The 8,213-nt window shown below is 49.3% G+C and overlaps 1 long non-coding RNA gene across 1 annotated transcript; it reads right to left on the reverse strand.

The window, feature by feature from the left end:
* Positions 1-536: 536 nt before the first annotated feature.
* On the reverse strand, positions 537-7,500 carry LOC122489221. The gene is made up of 2 exons (XR_006298870.1): positions 7,453-7,500; positions 537-1,359 (listed from the first exon to the last, which is right to left on the reverse strand). It is a non-coding gene; the product is annotated as an uncharacterized LOC122489221 (long non-coding RNA).
* Between the last annotated feature and the right edge of the window lie 713 nt (positions 7,501-8,213).

Consider the following 8,213-nt stretch of genomic DNA (forward strand, 5'->3'; position numbering starts at 1 on the left):
GATGAATCACTGGGTTCTACTCCTGAAGCCAAGACTATACTGTATGGTAACTAACTTCAATATAAATTAAATAATAATAATAACAACCCAGGTCTGCCTATGTCCAGAGCCAGAGACCCTACCTTTAACTATCAGCCTCACACTCCTTTCTATCCCAGCCCTGCCAGTTGGTGACTCAGGAGTGGGAGGACCAGGGCCAGGAACATGGGTCAGCAGAACAGCCATCACCTACGTGTAAGGAGAGAAACACGGACACGGACAGGGGCCGCACATATCCCATTCGTTCCTCCAGCGATGATACCAAGGTTAACCGAAACTTCTCTCAGTACCCCTGGGGATGACCCTCATTTTTTGACAGCAGCTAGCCATAGACAACTTGTTACCCAAATACAGGAGCCCCTCCCTCTACCTGTGATTTTGCTCGCCACCATTTCAGGCACCCACTCGGGGTCCTAAAACGTATCCTCGGTGGATAAGGGGGGATCTGCTGTATTCCGGGTATTGCAGATGTAAGCCGAAAACATCAAGCCTGGTGAGACCCAGCATAAGACGGCCAGCCAATTTAATCCACGTGGCTCTGCCCTTCTCTCCCTTTCCGCCTGTGCAGGGGAACAGCGTGCATCTACCGACGATGGTGGTTTTCTTCACCTTCTCTACCCTTCTCTGTTGAGCTGCCTGCACAGTTCAAGGAGTGAGAATTATCAGGAACAAACGAAATGTGGAGGAGTGTCATTTTCAAACGTCTAATCAGTTTTGAAGACCAGCTGAAAAGGCCAGCGCGTAAATCCGCACCCTTCGGCCGGGCTGCGTGAATTTGCCTGTCTTCTAGACGCCCCGTGCAGAGACCTGATAGTTGCTGGTCTCTGCCTGGGGATCTACTGAGCTGCCCCAAGTCGGAGGCATCTTCTTCCTCATTCGCTGTCCATGGGTAGGTACCCAATCTGATATGCAGGGTTTATACACAATCAAGCGTAAGTGAACACGGAGCCTCACGCTTAGCATCTTTGTTTCCATCGGTTGAGAGAGCGCGGGAAAGCCGTGCCTCCGTTTATGCGATTAAACCTCAGCAAGGCTTCTTCTCAAACCATCTCAAAAAGGAGCCACTCATTTTCTGCAGTGCTACGATTACTTTCCAAAAGCTTGGAGAGAGGGGGAGCCAAATCTTCCAACGGCTGTCTGGGACGGGTTCTAGGATACCTGGTAGGCTTCTTCCTGGCGGGGCGACGAGAAGGCAAATAGTGGCTTCTCGTTACTGAGAGCAGTGGGGTGTCGGGATGGCTCAGCTGCTGGCGGTACTCCAACCAAAGACCGAAGTCTCGAAGTCTCGGAAATCACCTTGCCTCCGGACGCCATTAATCCCTAATGAGAAAACGGCATTCACTTAGTCCACATAGTCTCTGGGGGAACGCACCTAAGGGAAACCTATCCTAACGCACAGAATCCAAATGCCCAGTTGTGGAGAGTCATCTCGTGTCTCGTAGTGGGTGCAGTGGCACCTGTTCCCGGGGCTGCTCCAGTCCCTCCCCCTACCTCTTCCTGGTGGAAACCTACCAGGAGGAGATAGCCCATGCTTTCTCTCTGCTATAACTCAAAAGAATTAAAGAGCACCAGAGAAAGGAGAACTTTGGAGAAACAAGTAAGTAGCGGCCAGAACAATTTATACAAGAGACGCACACTCAAATATTGGTCTACTCCCAAGACCTACAAGCCCTACTTATAAATCAGCAGTTGAATCGCTTGTGAGCACCTTCGAGTAAATAAATGCTGACCGGGAAACATCAGTCCGCAGCAGCAAAAAAAAAAAATGTTCTTAAGGGACAAGGGGTGATCTAGAGATAGAGAGAAATAATTCATAGCCCTGTTTTCACCAGACCTGCCCCTGTGCGGCCTTGAGCGAGTTGGTGACGCAGGGAATTTAAATATTCATTTGTAGCAGCTATCTATCTACTTTTTGTTTACACCGCAGGACTTCCTTTTGGGAAATGCAGCTCCCGGCCTGCTGAGCTATCCCCCAGGGCTGGCATTCCTGTCATCCTGCCTTCCAGGCACAGGAATGAGTGTGGTCCGCACCCTGCACCCTCGTCGTCGTCTGAGGAAGAGGAAGGCAGCTTCCAAATAGTCTCCAATGATCCTGCTTCCTGGGCTCATACCCTGGTGTAGGCTCAGGCACGGCGTACCAGAGCTGGTCCGTGTGACCAACAGAATAGGGCAGAAAGGATGGTTTCTCACTCCCAAGATTAGGTTATAAAAGAGTGCGGTGTGATACTGGGCTCTCCCCTTCCCTCCCCCCTTTTCCCCTCCCCTCCCTTCCTTTCCTCTCTTCTTCTTTCTCCAATCAGTCACTCTGTGAAGCCAGCTGTCTTTGGAAAGGACATTCATGCAGCCTAAGGAGAGGCCATTCGGTCAGCGAGCCCACAGCCAGTAAGAAACTGAGGCCTACAAGCAACCGCATGGGTGCCCTTGGAAGTGGATCCTCCAACCCCCCAAGAGCCTTGGGAAGACAACAGCTTGACTGCCTCCTTGTGAGAGGCCCAGAGTCAGAACCACCCTACCAAGCTGCTCCCAGATTCCTGTCCCACCGAAATCACTTGAGCTAACAAATGCTTGAAGCTGCTAAGGGTTGGAATAATCTGCTGTGCACCAGTAGGTAACTAATGTCTTGGCCAATCAGATTATACCAAACTCCTCAATACATCAAACACCGTGATTGGTCCAGGGGAAGAAACACAACCTAAGCAGAGCCAATCAGAATCCTTCTCAAGAACTAATATGGAAAACAGGTGACAGGGAGTCAAGCCATCTTCTTTGGAATCTCAACCAGAGGCCCTACTGTCTCCCTAAGGAGTATTTGAAAGTGGGAAAGGGGGGACATATTTAATAGGTCACATTTTTTTTTAATTTTTTTTTCAACGTTTATTTATTTTTGGGACAGAGAGAGACAGAGCATGAACGGGGGAGGGGCAGAGAGAGAGGGAGACACAGAATCGGAAACAGGCTCCAGGCTCCGAGCCATCAGCCCAGAGCCCGACGTGGGGCTCGAACGCACGGACCGCGAGATCGTGACCTGGCTGAAGTCGGACGCTTAACCGACGGCGCCACCCAGGCGCCCCATAATAGGTCACATTTTATGGAATCCCTCGTGTCATTTGATGGCTGGAAGCTAGAGGTGGTAACTGTCCCGCAACACATGGGAGAGTCCCACACGACAAAGGATTACCAGTTCCAAACTGTCAGTACCTCCACAGTGAGAAACCCTGAGCTAGAACCTTCAGTGGATTTGTTTACGCGTTTGTTTATTTATTTAGGCAGGCCGTATGGAGAGATCTTCATTGAGAATGAGGTAAATTTGGATGTCAGCAGAAACCAAGATATAATGAAAGAAGGAAAGAGTCCTGATGACAGAGTCTGAATCCCTGGGTCCACTCCTACCTGAAGCCAGAAGCCCGTTGATCTTCCTGACTACACGAGCTGAAAAATGTTCTTGTCTGGTTAAAAGAGGTCAAATTGGGTGATTGATGTTTGCCACCCAAAGCAGCAAGACTGCTTCATCATTCAACCAACCATCCGTTCATTCAAGTCATATTTATTGAGCATTTCCTATGTGCAAGTCACTGGTTTACATCCTGGGGATACGTAGCTAAAGAGAGCACATTCCAGAACGACAAGGGATTAACTAACAATTACCATACGTAGCGATGTGTATTCTCTCTCTTTTTTTAATGCTAAGAAAATACAAAAGAAGAAAATCAGCTCAGTCTAATGGTAGGAGGAGGTAGTCAGGGAAGATGGTGCTCGGATATAAAAGGAAAGTGACAGAAGAGCCTTGCTTGGTAAACAACAAGTGACTCATTGCACAGGCCAAAGCTTTTGATATAGCCTAGCCCTGGCTATTGAGGCTAAGATCACAGTGATTCGAGAATCACTTACTGGCCATTTGGGAAAACACAAAGTAGTAAGACAAAACAGCATCGATCCATTGAAGTGTCCCTTATAGAGCACTCGGGTCATTCTCTTTGTCCACCTCTTTATGATCTCTAGTATTTCATCTCGAGAAAGAAGTCTCTATTATGAAAGCAACTCTGTTTCTTAAAAGCGATAAAGAGAGGAAGACATTCTTTCGCAACCAGACTCAGGTCAAAGTATGAGAAATCATTTTCATCGTAATGTGACCTCATTACATCTCCTTCCCTCGGTACACGGAATTACCGAGGAAGTTACATGCTGTTAGCAGCTGGGTGGGTTGCCATGATGGTATTTCCTAATTCCAGGAAGAAAAGAAGTAAGGCTGCATGTCAAGGAGGCTCTCAATCTCTTATAAGCACTCAGACTCAGATCCTCATCTGGGGATGAGGACAGAAAGGAGTGGAGGCTGAATTTTTTTCCAGAGACCTCCAAGCATTCCCTGACTAGATCCCCAACCCTGAAATTTCCAGGTCATCAACCAATCACAGCATAATATCAATTAGGGGTCTATGAGGACAAGGCATTATTTCAGGCGCCATAGAAAATGGGGCCAGAGGGGCGCCTGGGTGGCTCAGTCGGTTGAGCACCCGACTTCGGCTCAGGTCATGATCTCGCAGTCTGTGAGTTCGAGCCCCGCATCGGGCTCTGTGCTGATGGCTCAGAGCCTGGAGCCTGCTTCGGATTCTGTGTCTCCCTCTCTCTCTGACCCTCCCCCGCTCATGCTCTGTCTCTCTCTCTCTCTGTCAAAAATAAATAAAACATTAAAAAAAAAAGAAAAGAAAAGAAAATGGGGCCAGAGAGACAATGTCCTTGTTCTCAAAGAGCTTACAGTCTTACTGGGGAGGTAATCGGGAAATGACAAGAATCAGATGTGGCAGAACTGACTGACCTACAACAGAATAGTTAGGAGACGGTTCATGGCCGCCTGGCGGGGTCTTGAGCCAGACCTACGGAAAGGGTAGAGTTTGGTCAGAAGAGAGAAGGAAGAACACTCCCCCTAGGCCAGAAAGATCAGCACTTGGACAGAGACGATTAAGCAGCCAAACTGAAAAGTTGGAGGGTGTGTGCTGGGAAATAGAATTCGTAAAGCCGCGTAAGCCAGACTGGGGAGCAGTCAAGGTCAGGGGCCGGCTGTTGATCTGTTGCTCTCAGCCTCAACGCCTCGCTTCTTCAACTGCTCGGTGACAAAGGAGCTGGAAGCAGCTCTCGTTCGCAGCAAATGCAAGCTGTGTCAGCACAGAGCTCTGGGTCCGGCAGGAGGAAGGAGCTTCTCTTTGTGGTTCCTCGTCTGCTGCTGTCTCGTCTCCTCTGGGGCCGCCTGGCTCCCAGTGGCTGGCCCCAGTCCTACACCCAGCAGCCTCCACCCAGCCCCAGCCCCTTGGTTGCCCATGGTGACCACTTGGCCACGGAGCTCCTGGTGTAGCACCCAGCACCCCAATCCTTGCACTGCCCGGCTGGAGAGCAGGCTTCTGACGCCCCTCTGCCTTCTGTGAGCTCTCCTGCCGACCTCCACCCATCTCCACCGCGGACGGGTGTCTCCTTCTTGCCCACCCAGAAGGTTGCAACTGCACCCTCTCCAGCGCCGTCAGAAGCGCAGCCTAAGAGAGGGGTCCCCTTCCCGGCTCTTCCACCGGTGCTCTCCACTAGCCTTATGGTGTTTTGCAGGGGTTTCTTTACCTCCGTGTGACTTCCTCCCCTGTTGTAGTTAATACATCTTCATATTAAGCTTTCCACATTCAACCTACCTTGCGGTTTGTTTTGCATCTGACACAGGCAGGCAGAGGAGTCTAGATGGTGTGCAAGGGACGGGTGGGCCAACAGGTGGGCCTGGGCCCGGGGAGGGGAGGGAGGGGGGTGGTTTATGGGCCGCCTGCCAGGGCAGGGCGCCCTCTTCACACTCCGGGAAGGGAGGGAGCAGCAAGGGGGCACCAGGTCCTGGGGCAGGGGAGGAAGGGACCCCGAGTGAAGAGAAGGTGTCAGAAAGAAGGAGGGAACGTGGCACAACTCATAACTTTGTGGGGGCTTGTGGGTTTTTGGAATTCTAAACTAATCACGCTGACACAGTTTGGGGATGTTACTGTTCTTAGCAGGACAGGGTCATTGCATGGGGTTTTTTTTTTCCCATGACCCACTTTACATTGGTGGGTCAGAGGTCGCCCTGCCCTGTGGTGACACGCCCCAAAGTCAGGAGAAAATGGATGTGTTACCTTTCTCGGGGAACTTCCTGCCTCTAATTTTTTTTTTTTTTTCTTTTTACACCTATGATCTCAGAACAGTCCCTGAAGGTTAATTAAAAGCTTCAGCCTCTGCTGTGTTGTGCTAAATATATTTGTTGGTTTGGATGTCAACAGCAACTGATATTTGTGAGTAGCTTATGCAACATCAGAAAGTAAATGAAGAGGGAGAAAAAACCTTCAAATACTATATGTCACAGTCCGGTAACTGCCTCACCTTCAGGGCTAATTAAAATAATCGAATTCCACACGGGAAGCACTTTATTAAAAAGCTTCAGGTGAATAAATATATTCGAACAATGCAGACTTTTTTTTTAAGTTTATTTAAAAAAATTTTTTAGCGTTTATTCATTTTTGAGAGACAGAGAGAGACAGAGCCTGAGTGGGGGAGGGGCAGAGAGAGAGAGGGAGACCCAGAATCCAAAGCAGGCTCCAGGCTCTGAGCCGTCAGTACAGAGCTCGACCCGGGGCTCGAACTCACAAACCGCGAGATCATGACCTGAGCTGAAGTTGGTGCTTAACCGGCTGAGCCACCCAGGTGCTTCAGTTTATTTATTTATTTTGAGAGAGAGCAAGAGAGAGCCAGGGAGGGGCAGAGAGGGACAGAGACAGAATCCCAAGCAGGTTCCACACTGTCAGCCCAGAGCCCGACATGGGGTTCAAACTCAAAAACCGTGAGACCTGAGCCAAAACCAAGAGTCAAACGCTTAACCAACTGAGCCATCCAGACACCCCTCAAACAATGCACACTTAAAAGTTTTTTTTAATGTTTCTTTCTTTTTGAGAGAGAGAGCGAGAGAGAGAGAGAGAGGCAGAAAGAGAGGGAGACACAGAATCCAAAGAAGTCTCTAGGCTCTGAGCTGACAGCAGAGAACCTGACCCGGGGCGCGAACTCACGGACTGTGAGATCATGACCTGAGCCAAAGTCGGCCGCTTAACTGACTGAGCCACGGAGGCGCCCCAACAATGCACACTTTTAAATAAAGTACTCCACTATTCATATTTGTGTATTAGAACATGATCACGTGTTGATTGGGTAATTGACAAATATTATGTGATTAAAAATGATTGTATCTAAGTCTTAAATAAAATCTCTCCCTCCCTCCCTCTCCCCCCCCCCCCCCCCCACACACACACACACACCACCCTGGATGAAAGGCTGAGTAGGCTTATTCATCATACTCTATTATATACATTAAAAATAAGAATCGGGGTGTTGGTCAAGGGTTTCCATCTCTTAAGCCAGAATGCTCACCTTCATTCAGATTCTAAATCTGATGATGATGATGATGATGATGATGATTTTTTTAAAGGCTGCAAAACAAAAACAGAAATTTTCATTAAAACGCACTTTGAAATGATTTTCCCTTGGAAAGCTAGCCCTCCTCAAACTGGTTCTAAACCCCAACACCCGATTTCTCAGGAAGAGGTTCATGCTAATTAGATCTGATTCCCTTGGCTTATCAATAATTAGTTACCATTCAAAACAATTTTCATTAAGTCCTTCTCCCAAGTTCTGAACCTTCCACTTCTATTAATTAGTTAACGATTGTACAAGGTATTAGGGACCCACTTGGAAACGCCGGAGGGAACGTTAGAGTCATTTAGCGCTTGCTTACTTGGCTTCTCAGCAAGTGGATGTGTAGGGAACTAGAACTCTGCTTCAAAAAAATTTTTTTAAATGGCTATTTATTTTTGAGAGAAAGAGAGAGACACAGAGTGTGAGTGGGCCGGGGGGGGGGGGGGGGCGGGCAGAGAGAGAGGGAGACACAGAATCCGAAGCGGGCTCCAGGCTCCGAGCTGTCAGCACAGAGCCTGACGCGGGGCTCGAACTCACTGACCGAGAGATCATGATCTGAGCCGAAGCCGGCCACCCAACCGACTGAGCCCCCCAGGCGCCCCTAGAACTCCGCTTCAGTGATGTTGTTCGGGAAAGCAGAGGCCAGCGGGCGTCTGCAGGTGCCTCCCGTGGCAGGCTCCATGGTCCCACTGATTCCACCACCCTTGCCCCATCTT

The sequence above is a fragment of the Prionailurus bengalensis genome, chromosome B2, assembly GCF_016509475.1.
Source record: "Prionailurus bengalensis isolate Pbe53 chromosome B2, Fcat_Pben_1.1_paternal_pri, whole genome shotgun sequence".
Classification (NCBI taxonomy): Eukaryota; Metazoa; Chordata; class Mammalia; order Carnivora; family Felidae; genus Prionailurus; species Prionailurus bengalensis.